General features: G+C 52.7%; 1 long non-coding RNA gene across 2 annotated transcripts; it reads right to left on the bottom strand.

The window, feature by feature from the left end:
- Positions 1–958: 958 nt before the first annotated feature.
- Positions 959–9,748, bottom strand: LOC133223965 (uncharacterized). 2 transcript variants are annotated; one of them, XR_009728749.1, is made up of 3 exons: positions 9,589–9,748; positions 3,906–4,063; positions 959–1,148 (listed from the first exon to the last, which is right to left on the bottom strand). It is a non-coding gene; the product is annotated as an uncharacterized LOC133223965 (long non-coding RNA). The 2 variants fall into 2 exon arrangements; XR_009728750.1 differs by lacking the exon at positions 9,589–9,748 and adding an exon at positions 4,205–4,548.
- Positions 9,749–18,669: the final 8,921 nt, after the last annotated feature.

Genomic DNA, 18,669 nt, shown 5'->3' with positions numbered 1-18,669 from the left:
AGGGCAAGAGCTGCTCCCCCCTGCATTTAACCACAGCACAGAGCAGTACCGAGCATCCTTTCCCCATCATTGGCTGGATGCTGGGGTGTCCCCCAGGGCTCCCAAATGCCTTCAAGGCTAAGGGAGGAAGCAGCCCCATTACCAAGCTCGGGCCATGACTCCCCTTCTCCCCACGGCTCTTCCCAAGCAGTTTGCTGGTGACTGGGATGCTGAACCAAGTGGGACCATTGCGGCTGTGCTGTTCGTCCCATTGGCAAACAGGTCCTAGGGTGGCCTCAGTCCTTTCCCATCCCCAAGCTCCCCATAGCTCAAGTAAAGCAGGTAGGTGTTAGCATAGTCTGGGGCATCTGCAACCGCCTTGGTAAGACAGAACAGACCCTTTAAAGGATGCACTAAAATAAGGGAATAAAGCAGAAATCCCCCTCTCCTCAGCTCCTCTGTGTGGGGTTAATGGGATCCCCTGCACAGCTCGGTCTGCATCAGCACGGGCAGCTCTTCTCCTTCTTTCCGCCCTAAGGATGCTGCACCAGGACGTGCACTTCCCCTGAGGAGTTTATTTATTGTTTTGAGAAGGAATTGAGAAGAGAGGGGGAAAAAAGGACAGAAAAGGATGAACTGTGTATCTATAATATATATCTCTCTATTTTTGAACCTCTTTCGTTTTCCTGATGCTCCTCCACGTGTGTGTGTGTGTGTGCGTGTGCGAGGTGAGGTGGCAGATTGGGATGCTCATGGGATGCTCATGGGATGCTCATGGGATGGGCGCACGCTCGCCCATGCAGTACGGAGCAGGGGACACCCTGCTGTGTGCATGGAGAAGGGGACCAGCGCGTCCCCCTGCTCCATGCTTTGGGTGGGATGCTGCCAAGCAGCAGCGTTGCAAGGGAGGATTTATGGGGTTTGGAACCGGGATCTTTGCCTAATTCCATCTTCCTCTTGAGTGGTTACTGGCTGAGAACCCCCCGAATCCTGGGGACACCATCACCCCCATCCCTGTCCCTTCCCATCCCTGCTCCCGACCCGCACCCTTGACAATCAGTGGCTCCTTCCCAGGGTCTGCAGCCCGTGGTTGAGGCGTCCGCTTTGGTTTTCCGATATCCCTTTTTTCTTTCTGTGCTGTATGGTGATGCGTTATTGTATATTCCACACTAAGATAAAACAAAGGAAAAAAATAACAAAAAGAAAAGGAAAAAAAAAAGAAAAATATATTAAAAAAATGATGATGATGATGATAATAATAATTACCATGAAAAATTCTTATGAGTTTTGTTTGGAAACTCTTTCACTATATTTGTTGTAAAGAGGTTTACTATTAAAAAAAAAAAGAAAAGAAAATACACGTTTCTGATAATTTCCGCTGCTTCTGGCTCTTTCTTTCCTGGGTTCAGGCTCCTGCTGAGGTGGGGATGGGCCTTGGGATGGGCAGTGGGGAAGCCACCAGGACCCTGCTTTCCTCCTCAGTATCCTCAAGCCTCCCATCCCTGTCCCTGGGATCCAGGCAGTCTGAGGACCTGGGATACCCCGGGCTCGGTGTGTGCCCCAGCAGCAGCCCTAAGGCAGGGTGATGGCTCTGCTGGGATGCTGTGGGGAGATGAAGTTCTGATGTCTCCCATCCCTGCTTGCTTGCTTGGCTGCGATGGACACCCCGAGCCAGCCCTTGCTATGGCTCCACATGGATGAGGCCCACGTTTCCCAATCAAAGCCTTTCCCAGCGGGTGTCAGACCATCCCCTGGTCCTCATGAGCCTGGCTGCAGAACAAGGGAGGCCTCGCTCTGCCTGGAGGTGGGACTTCTGCTGGGCTGCCAGCGAGGATACCAGGTAAGCGGGAGGGCCTGAGGATGGTTTGGGGTCCCCGTTGCCCCCCTTGGCTCTCTGTGGGGTGTCTTTGGGACCAGGGGAGCTGCTGGGGGTCACTGGTGGGAACTGGTACAGGGATGGGGATGCGGAGCCTGCAGGGTCGCGTTTGGCCGCCAGGTGGCGGCAGAGCGCAGGGAGCCGCGGCGGCCCTGGCTGATGGACGGCACCAGGGATGATCCCAATCCCGGTGGGAATTCCTTGAGCTGCCCCTATGCGGACCCCACCAGTGCTAACAGAGAGCGATAGGCACGATAGGCAGCCAGCATGATCCGCAAGGGAGGCAAGGGCACATCCCATCGCCTGCAGGGCTGCATTTGGAGCTGCCCAGTGGTGCCCAGCATCGAGTTTCCCCATCCCATGAAGATGCTTGAAGTCCAAAGCCATTCACCTCCAATAGGCTGCTCCTTGGAGGCCTTTGCCCGAATGCAGGCAGCTGGCTGCAGGTTATCCCAGTGTTTTACCTCCTGGAAAACGCCATTCCAAGTAATGGAAGAGGCTGGATGCTTGTGGTCCCTCTTGTGACCCTTGGTTAAAGCATTATCCAGGTCTCAGCTTCCCTACATATGATGCTCACTCCCTACGACCAAAAACTACTCTTTTTGTGGTCAAAGATCAGCAAAACAATAGTAGAAGGTCAGTAAAACAACAGGAAAAGATCAATAAAGGAATTGTAACCGAATCAAGCAGGGGTTTGTCTGCTATTCCTTGATTTCGGAACTGTGGTTGTAGCCCTGGAGAGGGACGTGCGGGTCAGCACTGTGTGATGCTTCAATCAGAACACGGCTTATCCCCCCTCGGAGCCAGCGCTGCTCTGTACAATCAGATCACAAATCAAAAGGAAGCAGAGGGAATTATCCATTGGGAATTCTCCATTTCCCAACTGGGAGTTCGGGGTGATTGGCTCCAAGTTGAGCTTTTGCTCCCATCCGGGGCTGGGATGAGCCGTGGCTGGGGAGTGCATCACCCTCCCAGCACTGGGAAGAGGCTACAGCACCAGGAAGTATCCGCATGGATTTATATCCACTGGGAATCGGTCCCCTGGGACATCCCGGAGCATCCGACCAGCTATTCCCACTCTTCCCTCTCCCGAGCACATGGCATGTGGTTATATTCCTGTGTCTGGTTATATCCTTACAGGTGATACCATTATTACAGGTGACAATCCATTATTACTATTAGCATTATAATTACTATTAATATTATTGATTATAATGATATTAATGATGTTATTGCTATTTGCATATGCTATGATGTTCATATATGTGATGATATTCTTACATGTGATTGTATTCTTCTATGTGGTGATATTCTTGTAGGTGATAGCATTATTATAAATGATCTAATTATTATATGCACTGTTGTTATAGGTGATATTAATATAGGAGTTTATTATGTTATTGGTATTATTGATATTATTAATATTGATCTCTTATATGCTATTATATTCTTCTATGTGATTATATTCTTATAAGTGATATCATTCTTATGTGATATTATTATTATACATGGGCTGATCATTATACATTATAGGTGGTTATTATTATTATTGATACTAATGATAATTATAATATTGCTATTGATATTCTTACATGTGATGATATTCTTATAGGTGGTATCATTATTCTAGGTTATATTATTATTATACATGGTGATGTTTATACATTATAGGTGATGATTATATGATTATTATTGATACTAATGATAATCATGATATTGCTATTGATATTCTTACATGTGATGATATTCTTATAGGTGATATCATTATTCTAGGTAATATAGGTGGTGTTATAAGTGATGTTATAGGTGATTATTATTAACAATTATTATTAATACTACTTATTGATATTCTTATAGGTGATTATATTCTCATAGGTGATACCATTATTAACTATTCTATGATTATAAGTGTGTTATAGGTGATATTATTATAGGGTTTATTATTATGGGGTTGCATTATTATTGTTATTATTGTTATTGATGATGATATCATCACTATTATTATTACTCCTATTATTACTATTATTATTCCCACCATCACCATCATCACCTGAGGAATCGGGACCCCTACACTGAGAACTGTCTGACACGTCCCACTGTTCTCAGCCCTTAGTGGAAGCAGCCCCCTTTCCCTCGGGGGGTTCTTGCAGGTTTGGGTTGATTTCCCCTCTTTTCCCTTCATTCCAGCTCCACGCTCCAGGGCACAAACTGTAAAACATCCATTGGGAATCAGCCCCGGCCCCCAGAGCCCCTCCAGGACAGGTCGAGCCCTTTCCGCTAACAACGCAGCCTTGCAACCTCGGCGAGTAAAGGATTTTGCGGCAAAGAATGGATCATTTTCCCATTTACCCATGATTCAAGGATTAATAACTAATCCCATCAAAGGACATCTGCTTAGATTGTTCCTTGTCACTGAAAGTAAATAGAGCCTTTTAGTCTTTAGACCTAAACTCCTCTGAGGTTATTATGCGCAGGGAACCTCCTACAAGCCCTTGCTTTCTCTTCTGCTCCTGCTGTGCCTAACCCTGGAGGGAGAAAGCAAACTTTGCTAGGCCCTGGACATAAAGGTTATTTGCTCCAATGGAGGAGACTTTGATGCGAGGCCGGGTAAGCCGAGACCCTCGCCCTCCCCTAAGGCTCGGCTTTAACAGGGGGCTGCAGCCCGCCGAGCCCTTTGAGCCGCATTGTCCTGCATCCGCGCACCATTTCCCCCTTTCAGGATGGGGATGCTGCGGCTTCGCTTCCCCCCAATACACACACACCCATTTGGATCTGCTTTTGGGGGGTTAAATAGGAAATTAAATAGGAAAAGGAATTGGTTGGGTCTGGGTCTAAAACCTCGGAGGAGAAGGCTCACGGGGTGGGATGGATGGAGCCCGCATGCAGGATGTTGGAGGTACAGCCCCATAGAGGGAAAGATCCAGGTCTTGAGGGCAAAAGAGCTGGGAAATAACGGACTTCTTGTTGAATAACAGGTCTAACTCGGGGGTTCATCTGCAGGGCTCCCAGCACTCCACAAAAAGCTGCTTTTTTGGGGGACGGAGACTCTGAAAGGAGCGGATGAAGCCAAAATGTCAGCAAATTACCCCAAAAAAGCCTCATCCTCTGCCCAGGAGCTGCCATCTGTAACTATTAACCAAAGGGCCTTCCCAGGGCCAAAAGACCCCCGAAAGGAGGAGATATCCATGGCGAGAGCATGGAAAAGGTCGCAGCGGAGCCGAGTTCTCCTTTCCTCTCCTTGTGCTGGGGTGGAAATCAGCACCGGTGCCAGGCCGTTGGAGGGATGCATGCTGTAAGCATTGCAGAACATCTAAAATTAGAGGGTTGGGGTGGCTTCTCCCCCCCACCGCTCTTTGCAGAACATGGGAGAGCGGCTCATCCCCCAGCACCAGCTGTGGGCTTTTCTGCTCTCGTTTTGGGGGAAAAAAGCTTATTCTGAGGTAGAGACAAAACAGAAACGCTGCTCCCAAATCCAAGAGGAATTCTCAAGCGGGGCCATGGGCCCTGATATGGGAACTCCTCCGACATCCCAATGGAAAACGGCCTCGTTGGCCCTTTCCAGCGTGGGGACGCCGGTCCCGCTGTGCCTCCCATCCCTCCGGCCCTGTGATGCCGCTGCCATCGAGCCTCGGCTTCGAGCTCCTGCGAAGGGAGCGATTGCAGGGAGAAGCCAGTGGGAGTTCAAAAGGAGCAATAGTGATTTAAACGCCAGCAATTTCCCTTATTTTCTGCCGCTTAAAGGTGCACGCTGGGAATGTTGAAATATCCTTGTTATCCCCCTCAATACCCAGGGAAGCTGTTTTTAACGAGCAGGGCTGTAATCAGGCCGCCTTCGTGCCAGGCATCTCTCCCTAACAAACCCATTCTCCAAAAGAGCTGTCCACATCAAAGCCCTTTGAAGGAGAAGAAAAGGCACCTGCTGGACTGAGTGCGTCGGGCAGCTGTGGGAGCCGGGGTAGGTGCCGGGGGGACACTTCACCCAATTCCATCCAGACAAAACAGAGCTCCCCTCCGCTATGGGAAGAGGGAATATTTGCATTCGGGTTGGGTTTGGGGGGGTTCTGCTGTGGGGTTTTTATTGCTGTCAGCTTGGGAAAACATCCCACAAGGCCCAAACAATCCCATAGAAATGAATTTCCTTCTTTCCAGGCTCCAAGCCCCCTTCCCCTCGGATGCTCCCAGGTTACAGGGGTGCTTCTGAAGGCATCCGGCTGCGGTTTGGCCTTTTAGGTGAACTACTCCAATGTCCACCTGAGGTAGGAAATGGTGGGGAGAAGCAGGAGGAGGACACGAGGCTTGCAGGGAGAAGGGGTTTGTTTCCCTGTGGGTGCTGGTGGGTGAGGATGGAGCAAAGGGTGAGGGTGTCCATGGTTGGCACAGCCCTGGGGCTTCTCTGCTCCTGTCCTTCAGCAGGCAACCGAAACGCATCTTTTGTTGCACTTGTCTTTGTCTGGGGGGATGCTGCAGCCGTGGCACTGCGAAAATGCCCAGCGAAAGCACAAGTGGGTGAGACAAAGACATTTCCTTGGCAATCACCGGCTCCAAACCCTCTCCTTCCCCCCCAGTCTGTGAGATCAGAGCTCAGACAGCCCAGGTTCTGAAGGAATTCTCCACAAGGAGAATTGCGACCCAGACCCTGTATCTGACCATCACTGCGTATCAGCGAGATGCACTCCTAAGAGGCCTCCCACATGGAGATGAGAGGCAAAAAGGAAGGGATTTCCCTTCAAAACCCCACCAGGGCTGGTCCATACCAGGGCCCTGCAGGATCTCAGCACCCTGCAAAGGCTTCACAGCCCCGGAGATGCTCCCTGGTGCCCAGCACCAGTCAGCAAAACCCATTCGTTCCTATGGGCAGAGCATTTTGCGGTAGCTATTTTGCCCCTTCCACATATGGAGGGGCACGGAGAGCATCTCACTGCTGGAGTCCTTGGGTGGATGGAGTCGGTGTGTGCACACGTGTGTTCACGTATGTGCACCCAACCCTGTACGCACCCCATGCGCGCATTGCAGCCTGCGTGTCCTGCACGCGTGGTAAGTGCACCCTGCATGCTCACAACGGCTGCATGCCTGGGGCACACGCAAGTGAGGTACATGTGGGGAAGGGATGGGGGCATCCCGAGGCTTTCTGAGCCGGTTTCGGGGTGCTGCTGGTGCATTCACAACGGGCACCCCCCCTTTTCAGCTCCCCGATGTGCGTGGCCCCATGGGGTTGCAGGGAGGGGGGGTGCTGCTCAAAATCGAGCACAGACTTTGACATTAAACCCGGTTGGGGCTGCACCCCTGCCTTGGGTGTTGGGGACATCCCCAGCACCCGTTATAGCTTGTGCGCAAGGTTGGGCGCGTTTCTGGGCAGAATTAAGGGGTTGCTTTGGGTTAGATGGGGCTTTTATTGCATTAAGGTAAAGGCTACGCGGCTCCGGTGCGCGCAAGTCCCGCTGGGCGCCGCGGGTCCCCTCCCCTGGGACAGCGAGCGCCGAAAATCCCGGTTTTCCATGACGAAAATCCTCCTGGATCGTCCCTTTCCCCTCGCCGCAGCCCGGGATTTGCCTCCCATCAGCAGCTCGCTTAAAGAAACGCATCCGTGGAAGCCGCCTGTTTTCCCTAAATAACGCCCGTGTGGGATCCCTGGTGCTGTGCAAAAGGGATGGGAGCTGTGGGGAAAGGCTGGGTGCCCTCCGACGGCGGAGCCAGCCCTTCCGCAGGCATTCCAGAGGGAATTCCAGGAAAGCCGGCATGAATCTCCCTCTCTTTGCCCTCCACTTTAAAGTTCCATAGAAGAGAAAATAAAGCGGAGCTTTGCGCCCCAAAACTTGCGGTGCGGAGGGGCCGGGCACATCCCCTCCGGCTGCCGGCACCTCGGGAATTGCTGCTTTGGGATGAGAAGGGGGAAAGTGGAAATGATCCCATTTTTTGGAGCATGATGTGGGGGGCGAAGCCGCCGTCCTCGCCCGCGGGTGGTGAAGTGATGCCAGAGCCGCCGGGGCTGGGGTGAGGGCTTACGGGGAAAAGGCTTCGTCTCATCGGGAAGTGTGGATTTGCCAAGAGAGGAGGAACCGAAAGGGATTTGGATCGATTTTTTCCCCCTTTTCCAAACAGCGCTCGGTCCATTCCGAAACTCGCAGATTTGTAGAAATTGGCGGCTTCATTCCCTAAATACAAATAAGAATCAAATCAAAATCTGGGATGCGATGGAAGGGAGATGCCCGGGATGAAGGAGGATCCCTCAGCCTGGCGCTGGTTTCCGTTTTGGGCCATTCACAGTAAATAAATGAAGGGGATGGGGGAAAAAATATGTGTGTAAAATAATCAATCGTGGGAGCTGAGGAATTAATGAGGGATGAGGCAGAGGAATGCGGGGAGCAGCGACCTGGATGGAGCCGGGACAAGCGGTTCAGCCGCCGAGCTGCGGATGCGGCCGTTGGAAAGGGGCTTTTCCCAGTTAAAAAAGAGGGGAAACGGGGAGGAAAAAGGGAAGGAATAAAGACAGAGCCCGCTGCGGATACCTCCGTTCAGGGCTGTTGCGCTGGCCCGGCTCGGAGCGGGACTGACCCGGGCTTGTGGAGCTGCTGCGCCGGAGCCCTCGGGATGGGTTTGTTCACTTTGGGTGTTTTTATCGCTCTTATTCAACCCCAAAGCCGTGTTGAGGGGAAGGAATCGATTCCCGGGTTTCATTTCATTATCGTTACATTAAAGCGGGGAGAAAACGTTATTTATGGGGAATTAAAAACCATCAATCCCAAGCAGGGAAGGAAATTGGAGTCCAACTTGGAGCGAGCGTTATTTACCTTTAATAAAGCGTGATTCGGGCTTGGGGAAGGAGGAAAACAAAGTCATTCCCCCAAATAGAGAGACGGAAGCACAGACCCGGCTGGAAGTTCATAAAATACCCTGGTGGGAGACGCTGCTGAGAGGTAGGTGGGACACCCGTCCCCTGTGGTGCCTTGGTTACTAAATATCAGGGGTGCTTCGCTCCTAATCTGCGCTTATTAAGCGAAAAACAGACCCCCAAAACCCGACGATGCCCATAAAATCACGGTTAATTCCTTATTGCAACGGGGGAACGCGCGATCGAGAGCGAGCGCTGGAAAACCGCCCTCTTAAAGTGGGGGTTTCTATAAATCAAACGCAAAAAGTCCGTAATTCCCCTTAAAATCCTCCTCTCGGTGCCAGGGACGGGGCTGGGAGCGGTCCAAGCCCCCCCCCAAGAGGACGGGGACCCCTTTAGACCAAATTAACGGGGTTTTCCCTGCAGGGCACCTGCTCTGGGTTTTGGGGAGCTCCTCGGGGAGTTTATTTCCAAAAGGAGGGAATTTTATTGTTATTTTTAATTTTAAATGACGGTTTTTGGGGCCACTTTCGGAGCAGGGGCGCGGACGCGCCCCGAGTCCTTTGTGCACCCGCGGCCCCGCCGTTTGCCTTTAAACCCACCCCAACACCCCCAAAACCCCTTTATTTTCCCCTTTTCTATCGCCTCAACCGCACGATTCCCGACCCCAAACCCGCTGCGCTTCGCCTGAGGCTCTCACACCCCCCACACCCCCTCCTTGCGCGCCTGCGGAGCGGGCTTGCTACATTTGCATATATGGTAATGAGCTCTTAATTGCCATCCTTGCTGATCGATTGCGAGCAATAAGCAGGTTAAGCTTGGAAATACGCCCCCCCCCCCCTCCTTCCCCGGCCCCCCCGCGTTTGCAGCCCAACTTTTGTTAACTCCAACACGTATACTTTACGTATAGGCTACGTGGAGGCTCCGCGGACGCTCCTATATATCCTTACGCCGGGCACGGCCCCTTCTACCTCCGCCGGCGGCTCCGGTCCCGGGGCCACCGAGGAGACCAGAGGGCTACGGGGAGGGGCGGGCAGGGTAGGCAAGGAAGGCAGAGCGATGCAGGCAGGGCACTGAGGGTGCAGGCAGGATAGGAAGGCAAGGAGGCAGAGAGATGCAGGCAGGGCACTGGGGGTGAAGGCAGGATAGGAAGGCAAGGAGGCAGAGAGATGCAGGCAGGGCACTGGGGGTGCAGGCAGGGTAGGGAAGGGAGGTAGAGCCGTGCAGGCAGGGCACTGGGGGTGCAGGCAGGATAGGGCAAGGAGGCAGAGCGATGCAGGGAGGGCGCTGAGGTGCAGGCAGGGTAGGGAAGGGAAGGGAAATAGAGCCGTGCAGGCAGAGCACTGGGGGTGCAGGCAGGATAAGAGGGCAGGGAGGGATGGCAGTGCAGGCAGGTGAGCAGAGCAGGCAGCGCAGGCAGGACCCACTGGCCTTATGGGCGCATTCCCCTCGAGGTGGGCTGAAGAACCAGGGGGGAACACCGGGGCCGGATCAGTCCCCCCCTTCTCCAACCGCTTTCCCCCCCCCAAGCTCTACGGCTGCTGCCGGCAGCCGGGCCGGGGCGCGGAGCCCCCCGCGGGCCGCGCTGGGCCGGCCCCGCAGCCGGACAAACAATGTGAGACTTGGCGGAACAAAAGCGGCGGGGCTTGGGTTGCTGAACACGTCTGAGGCCAGACGAGCAGCGCGATTTATTGGACTCGGTGAGAAAACCATAACAAAAACAAAAAATAAGGGGGGGGGGGAGAAAAAGGGGGAGGTTTTGGGGGGCTCCATCCCTTAAAACGTCTTTATAGGGGCTGCGGAGTCGGGAAGGGGATGCTCCGGGAGCGGGACCGTGGGGGGGCTGCGGGGTCGGCAGGTGGGATACCCCCCCCCCTTTCCGAGCATCTGAGGTTAGAAAGTTTGGGCCCCCTCCCCGCGTTTCACCCATCCACGGTGGCTTTGCCCCGGTCCCAAGGGGGATGCAGACCCACTCCGGGTGGGGTGCAGCCGAGAACCGAGGTTTAGGGTGCTGGTCCTTGGAGGGATGCTGCCATTCCCGGTCGTGATCAACCAGCGTGTCCGTCGCTCATTGTTGCCCTCCACGGCAAGAAACCCCGTATCCCAATAGGGTTTGGGGGGGACGACCCCAATTCTCCCTCCTGCGAGCAGCCGGGGTTGCTGTAGGGACACGAACACGGGTGACCTCCGTTCCCTGCACTCCCCCGGCCGGGCTTTGAGGGTAGGATTTAGGGGTGCGCAGAGCTGGGGACTCGCTACCGAGAAACCAACTCCCGTTGGATGAAATGAAATCAACCCCGCATTACAACAGCGGAGGTTACGCTCCTCTTCCTCCTCCCTGCGCGGCTGAGCGCGGCCGGGTGTGGAGCTGAGGGGCAAGGGGAGGATTCCCCCCACTTCCAAACTTCTCCCTGCGTGGCCTTCCTTTAATTCCCCCCCTCTCCCCTCCAATTCCCAACCAGGGCCGAGCTGCTCCGTTCGGTTAAAGCCCGATGGGAGAACCCCGCAGCAGGCCGAGAAAGGCCCCAAAATGAAGTAATTGGGGGGGGGAGGTAGAGGTTATTATAATTGGAGCCGTTATTCGGGGCAGCTGCGACGCTCGGGGCTGGTGATGGTGAAAATCCCGCACGGCTTTTTCCTGCCCAGGAACCTTTGAATTTAAATTTCAATTTTCTTGAATTTTTAATTTGAAATTTTAAATTTCCCCATTTTTAAAAAATCTTAAATTTTAAATTTCCCCAAATATTTTTTTAAAAACCCAAACTCTAAAATCCGCATCCCTAGCCCTCATTTTCCCTTCCTGGGGAAAGAGGGAGTTTGTGCTTCAACCTTGCTCGGGGAAGAATAAAATCGCGCCGCATTTGGGGTAGGTTTTGATTCCTTTTTCGGTTCATGCGTGGATTCCGGTCTCTGCAGCGCTGGGACCCGCGGAGTCAAATCCTGCCCAGCTCAGCTCCCCTTTTAGCCTCCCCCGAATGAAGTTTTCCTCGCTGCAATGGCCTGCGAGCTCGTTTGAGGGCTGGGAAGCTTCGAATCGGCCGTGCCCGGTGTGATGCCGCGATCGCGGCGGCGGCTCTCGGGTATTTACCGGCGGGTTTGGGTGGCTTCGGTCTCCCTAAAGCGACTTTCGGCAGCAGCAAAGCGCGGAGCTGGGCTTGGGTTGGTAAGAAAACACGAAATGCACCCGAGCATCTATGGCGTCCTTCCCGAAAACCCTCCCCGTTCGGGACGGCTCAAACGCGACCTTAATATATACATATATACGTACATACTTATATATATATATACCATATGTCATTGGGGTAATCCCGCGGTGAATGTGAGTTTGAAAGTGGAATCCGTATCATTGCATCGCGTCTCGGGATATAACAAAATTCATAGTGTTTGTTCTTTTGGCGGCTTCAACCAAATTCAAGGATAATTCCCGGAGGAGCCTAAAATCCAAATTTCGATCGGTTTGAATTATTTCCTTTTTTTTTCTTCGCGTGGATTTATGAAAAAGGAGACTCAAAAGAGGCGGAGGCGCGGGGCCGAGTCCCCAAAATCCCCTCTGAGGGATGCTTGAACCGGGGGATGCCGGACCCCCACCCTCCGCTCCCTGAGCACTCTTTAGGATGTGTCCGAAATCCGTGTTTTTTTTTCCCTAAACCGAGCTGGAGGTGAAAATCCTCCCCCTAAAATCCCCTTCATGCAGCCGGGGGCCACGTAGGAGGCCACGGGGATGGTCTGCAGGCAGCGATGGTCCGGGGGTAGGGAGTAGAGGCTGCGTCCTGGGGCAAACGGGGTCAGGATGCGCTTCCCCCCCCCCTTCTTTCCCACCTCGGACAGGTTTAGGGCCCCCAGGGCTGGTCCCTGCTGCTCCCGTCCCAAAGGCAAAGCTGCAGCCCCAAACCCGGCTGTTTGATCTTAGGGAAAGGAAATCCGAGGAAAAGGGGAATTTTCGGAGTAAAGGTAAAATAATATTAAAAAAAAACCCCAAACAAATCCCAAAACAATTAAAAAAAAAAAAAGGAAAAAAAAAAAAGCCCTAAATAAACCCCAAAGCCCCGTTCTTGTTTGGTGAAAAATCCTCTTATTAGTTATGAGGCTTGGAAATAAAAAGAACTGGGGCTGGGTGTCTTAACGGCATAAATACAATGCCATCTGATGGCATCTGATGTCCCTGTGGGTCTGCAGAGTGCGGGCAGGCCCCGGTCCCTGCCCGACACCGCAGTGAGGGGCGGCAGAAGGTAGAAGGCTGAGGCCCTGAGAGGGTGGAGAGATGAGGAAGGTTTGGGGAGATGATGGTCATGGTGGTGATGCTTGGTGTTGGGGATGGGTAAGGGCTAATGGTGCTGAGGGTGACGGTGCTGGTGCTGAGGATGATAGTGGTGGTGGTGGTTGTAAGGTGATGGTGGTGGCATTGAGGATGATGGTAGCGATGGTGGTGAGGGTGGTGGTAATGAGGGCGGTTGTTGTAACGATGGCGATGGCGGTGGTGATGAGGGTGGTGGTGATGAGGGTGATGGTAACCGTGATGGTGGTGATGAGGGCGGTGGTCGTGGTGCTGAGCGTGGTGCTGATTGTTGTGGCGATGGGGGTGATGATGGTGCTGAGGGCAATGGCCATAATGACGGTGATGGTGCAGATGGGGGGGGGGGGGGAGGATGATGATGAAGGTGAGGGGGGTGACAGGGTTTGGGGGGGGGGGTGATGGGTGGCGGCGACGCGCGGGTGCGCGCGGCTCGGGGCCCCTCACCCGCCCATTGATGAACCGATAGGCGCTGCAGAGGGGTGGGAGATCAGGGCCGGGGTGACGTCAGGCGGGGCCGAGCCAATGAGGGGCGGCGGCGAGGGCCGGGAGTGTGAAAGCATGAATGAAAAGTGCCGCGCGCCGCTCCCCCCCGGCGCAGAGGCTGCGGGCAGCGGCGGGCAGCGGCGGGCAGCAGGTAGGAGCCGAGCCGAGCCGAGCCGAGCCGGGCTCGGGCCCCGCGCTGCCTGCGCTCCGCTCCTCGGGAGAGGTGCGGGAGAGGGGGGGGGAAGCGGCGGCGATTCGGAGGAGCGGAGCTTCGAGACCTCCTCCCCCCCACCCACCGCAGCCTGACCGAGCCGCCGGAGGGATGGAGGTGATGGAGGGATGCAGGTGGAGGCGGGAGGGAGGGATGCGGTTCTCCCGGAGGAAGGCGAGGGATGCGGTGTCCTCCCCTTGAAGAATGGAAGGATGCGGGTGGCCCCGATGGGGTGGGGAAAGGTGGAGGGATGCAGGATCCTCCCCAGAGAGATGCGGGTCCCCCCTTGCCGAGGAAGCGAAGGACGGAGGGATACGGGTTCCCCGCGCAGGAAAAAAGGACGGAGGGATGCGGGAAAGGAAGGCGAGGACTGCGGGTCCCCTCGGAGCCGAGCTGCGGGTCCCCCCAGAAGCAAAGGAGGGCTGCGGGTCCCTGCGCGAACACTGCGCGCAGGGCCGGGGTGCTGAGCTGCGAGCAGGACTCGCTCCCTTCCTCCCTCCTTCCTCCCTTGCCTCCCTTTCATCATTTCCTCCGTGTTTTCTGTGTTTATTCATCGCTTCTGTCCCCCCCGATCTTGGCTGAGCCCAAGGCACCACAAGTTATTCTTTATTTAAACGGGCAGGTTTTGATTTTCGCAGTCATTTTGTATCGAGAGCGTTAAATGCATTTATGGGTGGGGAAATGTCCTATCGGTCTTTTAACGCATTTTTTAAGTTGCGGGCGCAAATTCTATTTGCTTTGATTATTACCACTTTGAACGCATTAATTTGATCGTTATTAAAAATAATGCGGGCTTAATTCTCAGCACCTGCAGAATAGCATTTGGTTTGCAAATGAAACAAATTCCAACTCGGCAAGAAAATAGGCAGCTCCTGGCGGGGCGATCCTGGAATTCTGCTCCAAATTGTGCTCCCGAGGGGCCTGATCCCGCCTGTCCCACCGATGCTTTCGTCCCTGGGATGCAGGAACAGGGCCGCTGCCGTAGCGGGGGTGATATTATGGATCTCGCTGTTAATATTTGCATCTTTTTATCCGTTTTTCCTCCCTCATTCCTTCCTTAAAAGCCATGTGGCCCCTCGACCCCCCTGGAGAAGAAGAGGTTGGCTTTTTCCTGCTAATGCTGTAGACTTCAGGGGTTGGTTGTTATCTTTGGTTATCTAGCTGTATGAGTGGTGTCGAGTCTTCATAAAGCTAGATAACCGAAAGTAAAAATAACCCCATTACACGCCTGAGGAGGAGGATGTGGAGAAGAAAGGAAATTCATCCAAAGGAAGAGGAGGAAAGAAAAAATGAAGTGAAAAAAAAAAAAATAATAAAGCAGGGAAGAGAAAGGAAAAGAGGAAAAAAAAAAAGGGAAAAAAGCCCCCCCCAAAAGACAACTTTTTGAGACTGGAATTAAAAGCCGAGGTAGGATTTGATTTTTTTTTTTTTTCCTAAAAGAACCTCTTTGCCTCCTGTGATTTGAAGTGAGTTTCTTGATTCTGTGCATGCGAAGAGAACGTCCGTCTTGAGAAAGACAAGGATGTGGCCGGGAATTGGTCTTGAATTAGCAAAGTAAAACTTCCCATCAGATTAGGAATTAGTTAAACCCAGGACGCAGAACTACAGCTCAAGGAGGAACTTTTCATTGCGTAACCAGTCGTAGAGCACCAGAGAATCCCTAAATCAATGCAGATTACTGTGCTGGATTATCTGTTTAATAAAGCAGCATCAGAGCACTGGTTATTAATGGTTGTTTTGCAAATACGAGCACTGGATTCCTTTTCTTTTTCTCCTTTTCCTCTCCCCGTATCCCATTCCCTCTTTTTTTCTGTTTCATTTTCTTCCTGACAGATATAACTCGATCTCAGGATCAAAAGAGAAGGATCTGGTGATTTGGGAGCTGCTTTCTTGCCGTTTTCTTTGTTTTACTTCCCTAGTACCTCTATCCAAATGATTTCTTTCTTCTTTTAACCCTTTGTCTGTTCCATTTCTTTGAATGGACTCGAGATGCCAAGATTGGGGATTTGCAAAAAATATATTATGCGCGTATGAAACCGCGGGAGACTAATCAGGGAATTTGATTTTGCCTAATTTATCCTCTCTGCAAATCCATGCTGGTCCTTATCCCTTTCCCTGGATTCTCTGCCAACCTTTTCCTTATGGAAACGGAGATTTTCTTTTTTTACCTGCTTTGCCATAGAAAGGAATTTGGGGTCAAAGAGGGGAACCGGGTGCTTCCCACTCGCCTTTAAGGGTCGGACTGGTTGCTTTTAGATGCCACCTGCAAAATACAGCAACCAATTTGGAAAGGGGTCTTGATGGTGCGTAGAAGAACACAAAGATCTTGTGATGGATTGTGATGATGTAAAGCTCATTTCTAATCTCAGAATGGTGATTCCAAAGGTGGGGGTACAGGGGGAAGAGTTCATGATAATAAAGAGTAAATGGGGGTGCCAGCACCTGAACTGCTTTGGAAAGGAGCAATTCTGGCATTGCGACCTCATGAAAACCCTCTTGTGAGAGACAGAGGCAAGGAGCTGCCTTCTGACCTGTGCTGGACCCGCTCGTTTTGATCATGTGCTCATGGGGGTCTCCACAAAAGGCAAAGGGGCAAAAAGAAAGAGGCAGAAGAAGCTGTCCCTGGCAGCTTGGCCAGGGCAAGGCTGTACCTCTGGGTGTAACGTAAAAGAGATCTGCTCATATGATGACTTTAAATGAACAAACACGGTATTTGTCTCCCTCCTCACCCACAGCCCTGTAATTCAGACTGATTCAGTGCATGTCTTAACTCCCTGTAACGATCTGCTTGGGGAAAGCTGAAGGAAAACCTCCTTTCTGTCTTCCCTTCAGGGTTCATCTAGGTGCTGCTATTGTTCCTGGCGCTGCTCCTGCAGCCCACGCCGGCAGTCGCAGGGGTGTAGGGAAGTTCTTACGAGCTCTTGGTTTATTCTCTGGTGCCTTGCTGCTCCTCCTTGCCTATGGAGGTGTCATCTCCTGGCCTGGTTGCTTGTCCCCAGCCGGAGGGGGATATTACAGAGGACAAGGCAACAGAAGCATCCGAGCCTTGGTGCATGGAAGGGGAAAGAGCATCCTCCATGGGAAGGGAGAACATCCTCTATGGATGCTCGCAGCCCGGAGCATCTCATAGGATGGAGTTGGACAACCTTGGCTTTGGTGGCACCAGGAGGTCACCGCAAGGAGCTCTCCTCCTTCATCCCTCCGAGGCAGATGGAGCTGGTGGAACTGGTGCTCACCAGGCTCATGGACTGGGAGGTGGCTTCGGGTGGACCCTGGCGTTGAACCCCATGCGAAGGGGTTTTGGTGGCTCACCCAGGGACAAGGGACTTTTATTGCTGGGTGAGCACTGGTGAGCTGCCATGTGCCATCCACCATTGGCCGGTGTCTTCGTTCAAGGCGGGGGGAAAAAAACGCCTTTTGTCCAATCGGAGGCTGGAAGCGATGGGATGTGATCATCTTTTGGTGTTCCGAGGTGACCAATCCTGGTCTGTGCGGGGCCAAGGCGGCATCACCATAGGCTGATGGTTCATGGTGTCACTTGCTTGGGTATAACAAAGACAAGAGCAGGAACGGGGGGATGCGAAGTGGGACGAGGGCAAAACTCAACTGGGATTTAACGACCCAGAGAGGAGGGAGCCCATGTGTGGAGGGATGGATCCAGGGGCAGGAGGTGCCCATGGTGGTCTGTGATGGAGAGGATGGGTTTAAAGCCCACCCTGGCTCTCCAGAGCTTGTTCATCTCATTCCCCGCTGCAAAAAGCACCCTTTAAAACAGTCCTGAGCCTCCCTTCTGCTCAGGGACATCACCACACCACAGGGCTAAAGCATCTCCAGGTCTTCTCCTTTGTGCTCCCAGCCTGGCAGGGCAAATGGGAGCCAGTTTCACCCCACTTGCTGCTGCTGGGGTGCTGTTGATCCCGGTACTCTTCATGCGGGTGGAGATTCCTTCTTCATTCGGATCTTTGTGGTTGTGGGTGATGATTCCCAGTGGCGGGACCGGCTGCGTGCTCAGAGCTTGGCTCTCTCGGAGGCCTTTGGGAGCACGGGCAGGAATACTCTTGCAAAGAGCTGATTTATGGTTTTTTCCCCCCTTTCTCCTCGATTTGCCACTGGAATCCAGGAGCAAGGAGAAAGCCCGGCGTGTCGGTGTGACGTTGATCCAAATTGCAGCTTACATGTGGCTGTTTAAGCTTGCTTGGACACTCTGATTTGACTGGTTAACACTCAGCACTGTCTACTCAGTTCTCCCTTCTGGTCGCATAACTGCTGGAGACATTAATAGGAGATATGCTTGCATGTTGTGCATCGAGAGATTAGCTCTCCACATTCTTTTCCATGCTTAGAAGCAGTGTTTGGGGAGAGGTAAAAATGGAGCAATGCTAATTTTCCTCTGGTTCAGTGAGTCATTGAGAAGAGCTGAATATACAAATAGAATTATTGAGAATTAATTTCATTCACTGTAATGCTTTCCCTTAGGATAGAGCTTGTCTTTAGCTCCTGTCCTTAATACTTATGCCAGGCGGTGGGAATGCAGCGGGTTGGTTTGTTGTTGGGTCCAAAGCCCCTTCTCCTCATGAACAATGCGTGTCGTGGCATTGCCAAACGTGCAGGAATACTTGTGCTGGTCAATGCTGCCAGTGGATATTGGAGAGGAGAAAACATTCCCCATTTTTACCCATAAGAGAAGGAAATTCTCCCCTCCAAACGGTGAGAAATTGTTCATTTTTTGTTCCTTTTTAAAATCAGGATTGGGGAAAGCAGCGATTTCCCAACTGGAGGAATTTTCTGCTGGCTTTTTCCACTTTTCAGCTGCAAACAAAAGGAGGCCCTGATGGCTCAAGCCCTTCGAGGTCTCCACAAAGCTCCTTTCCCTCCCTAGCAGCGCGCTCCCACCGCAGGGTTCGGTAGGTGCGAAACGGTGTGGCCGTGCCACCCCGAAGAAACCATATGGGTACGGTATAGATCTGTGTGTATATCTATAGAGTTTAACAGTATAT

This window comes from Neopsephotus bourkii, unplaced genomic scaffold (genome assembly GCF_033783945.1).
Source record: "Neopsephotus bourkii isolate Nb327-2 ecotype Australia unplaced genomic scaffold, CSIRO-AGI_Nbou_v1 NB_1660, whole genome shotgun sequence".
NCBI lineage: Eukaryota > Metazoa > Chordata > Aves > Psittaciformes > Psittacidae > Neopsephotus > Neopsephotus bourkii.
The sequence above is the reverse complement of the archived record's forward strand: the minus strand, read 5'-3'. Positions and strand labels throughout refer to the sequence as shown.